This window comes from Merops nubicus, unplaced genomic scaffold, assembly GCF_000691845.1.
Source record: "Merops nubicus isolate BGI_N331 unplaced genomic scaffold, ASM69184v1 scaffold25583, whole genome shotgun sequence".
In the NCBI taxonomy this organism is placed as follows: domain Eukaryota; kingdom Metazoa; phylum Chordata; class Aves; order Coraciiformes; family Meropidae; genus Merops; species Merops nubicus.
In genome coordinates, this window is record NW_008598622.1 from 2,544 (window position 1) to 5,686 (window position 3,143).

Consider the following 3,143-nt stretch of genomic DNA (forward strand, 5'->3'; position numbering starts at 1 on the left):
AGCCTTGGGCTGTCTGCAGCAGGGCTGTGGGGAAGGGACTCATCCTGCCCATCTCATCCATGTGCTCCTGTACAAAGGGCTGGTGGGGGAGCAGGGGCAGGTGCTGGGCCCCAGGAATGTCCTGGGGAATAGGCTGCTGTGATGTGGGGTGAAGGCTGGAGGTACCCCCATCCCACAGCTCCTCCTGGGAGATGCTGGGATGGAGGCTGGCGTCCAGCTCCCTGCCAGCATTGATGCTACATGTGTACAAGTTGCACAGTGCCAGCAGCGTGGCTGTGGGGACCAGCCCTGCTCACACACAGCGTCCCCATAACCTAGTGCCATTGCAGGTGAAAGGCTGTAGCTCAGGGAGACGTTCTTGTGCAGCTGCTTCAGTTTAGAGTCGGAGAGGGAACATCTCTCACCCCAGACTAGCACTGTGGGACTGTCCCTCTCCAGTATTGGGACCAGTGTCTTGCACATTCAGAAGCGAGGGCTCCCGCTCTGCTCGCAGCTGGGAGAAGGTCTTAGCTGGGAGAAGCACAACTACCTGCTGGTTCTGTGGGCAAGGGTGGCTCCCAGATCTATCCATGCTCCTGTACTGGCTTACAGAGGGGCAGATGCTCAAATGCTCTGCGATGCAGGACCATGGCTCAGTCCTGCACTGAGCCAGCATCAGGGCTGGGTCTGGGATTGCCGCTGCGGGCCAGGAAAGGCAGGTGGGTGGGTAAGGAGAGAACAGGTAATTTCTTCTGCTGTGGGAGAGTCCCGTGTGCCTTTTGGGGCTCTGCCACCTTTCCCTGAGCAAGAGCCTCAAGTGCTTCTGTGCTGCTCTCCCCATCCTGGACACCCTTTCACAGGCTTCAGCACCATGTGGCTTTATGACCTGATGCTCTTGTGGGCAGCTGTGCCTGTTGTGACAGCAGCTTAATTGCTTTTTGTTACTGTTCTTAAGTTACACAAAGAAGTACACTAATTCCCAGTAGCTGCAGTGTAACCAGGAACACAGCCGTGCCTCCCACACCTTGTGTGCACAGGCAATGGGGCAGGTGGGCCGATATTTGGGGAGGTTTGTGTACCCCATACAGTCCCGGGCAATGTCCAGGCTTGCTCCTGGGGCTGAGGCAGCGAGCGCCAGCGCAGGGCGAGTTAATTCCTCTGGTGCAAGTGCTGAAGTTGAAATACTGAGAGTGCCACAGCCCAAGTGTCAGAGGTGACAGCGGGGATGAGGGGTGCCTGCCGCATGCTGCAGGGTGCTCCCCGGGCAGGGTGGGCACCCAGCAGTGCTCCTGTCCCCGCTGCTGCCGGGGGTCCCTCTGTGCCAGGGGAGCAGAAGAGGACAGGGCTTTCTGCCTGGGAGTGGGAGGAAGGGAAGCACGGAGTGTGCGAGGAGTCGGGTCACAACCTGGCACGGCAGGTCCAGGGTCTGCATCGTCTGTGGGCTCCACGTTTCCCCACACCCGCAGGCTGCCGAGCGTGAGCTCACACCATCCAAACCCAAGGTCACAACCTGGCACGACAGGTCCAGGGTCTGCATCGTCCATGGGCTCCACATTTCCCCACACCCACAGGCATGCTGAGCGTGAGCTCACACCATCCAAACCCAGCGCCTGGGCAGACTCACTGGGCTTTGTGCAGCCAACGAGAATGGGAAAAGCAAGAGAGGATTTTCCTTTTGTGGTTCTCCCTGCTCCTTAATCCCTTAGCACGGAGTTACAGGCACAGAAATCCAGTATCTTGGAGCCAAGTGAGCTCTCCCCTTGTTGCTCTCCTGCCTGTCACCATACTCACCCCGAGTCCCAGACGGAGAGCGCAGCGTCAGCCCGAGCCCGGCTGGAAGAGCCCAGCCTCGGGCAGGATGTGTGAACACAGAGCTGAACTGAGCCGTGTCCTCTCACAGTCTCTCTCGTGTCCCCCTACATCCCTTGCCAGCTTGGGGGTGGCTGCTCAGCCTCCTCTGTGCCCTCTCTGTCGGGCACCATGAGCTGCGCCCGCCTCTGCCGCGCCATGACTCCAGTGCCATATCCCTTAGGGTGCCTTTCTCACCACCCACCACAAAAGCAGATTTACTGGCTGCCTTTTTCACTACTGGCCTTTAATTTTGGAATGTTTTGCCTATTCCTGCCCTTACTTGCCAGTTTGTTTTTCTTGTCCTCTTCCTCAGCAATGCCAAGTTGCCGCTGCTGGAAAATAAAGTGAGGGCAGCAAGTTTTGGCCTTTGATCTGAAAGCCAAGAGGTTCCTGGGGTGCAGTTCAAATTGCTTTGGGGTGTATGCACGAGTGCTTGCCCACTGCTGGCATAGGTGCACCAGCTCCAGAAGAAACCCTGCACATGTTTACACACATGTAATGTGCTCTGTCCTTTGTAGGATTTTTTATTTGCTTGTATTGAAAACAGCTCGTTTTCTCTTATGGGAAAATGACACAGGGAGACAGCATCAATTTAAGATGCAAAATGGTGTTGGTTTCCCCTGCTTCCTCAATTCCTACTCTGCAGCCTCAATGATCTGTTTATGCAGACAGACACTTAAAAATATGAAGTTAAAATTCCCACTGATTTCAGGTGCTTAAAATGAGGCACATGTTCAGTGCTCAGATGATCTAACTTATTATCCCTTTTTTCTTGGACTACTCTGGGTATGGAAATGCATCCTCTGAAATGAGAGGCTTTCACGTTTCTGAATTAGGTTCTTAACGTTAGGGACCCACAAAGGAAAGATCTGTGCATTTTCTGTCTGAGTGAGGTTGTTATTAGTGTTGCCTGATGCTGTGAGAGCCTCGAGCCTCCGTGTTCCCAGCCTGGCACTGTGCACAGGGAGGCTCGTTCCATATTTCCTACTGCTGGCTCTGGCTGCCCTGGCAGCACAGGAACGTAGCGGGAACAGCAGGGGAAGGAGAAGTGTTCTCATTTCAGGGAAATAAGAGCATAGGTGGTGTAAAAGTCCTTCCCTGACTCTATAGATCTCCTTGGGCTGTCGCAGGCGCTGTGACTTTGGTGTGGGACACGGGCAGCATCTCCCACCAGAGCCATGCTCTCCTGCAGCAGCCACCCAGCTCTCTGATCCCCAGGCTGATGAATTCTTTGCTGGTGCATCTGCATTTCCACTGGGTAAAATAAGCCCAAGCTGGTCTGGTGGGAGTGCTGCCTGTGCCCTACAGCTCCA

At 55.2% G+C, this 3,143-nt stretch overlaps 1 protein-coding gene across 1 annotated transcript in view; it reads left to right on the forward strand.

The window, feature by feature from the left end:
- Positions 1-3,143, forward strand: part of LOC103769882 (PR domain zinc finger protein 12) — a gene marked incomplete at its 5' end in the record, with an annotated part of 5,642 nt that overhangs the window by 1,792 nt on the left and 707 nt on the right. The gene's annotated exons all lie outside the window — the stretch shown is intronic.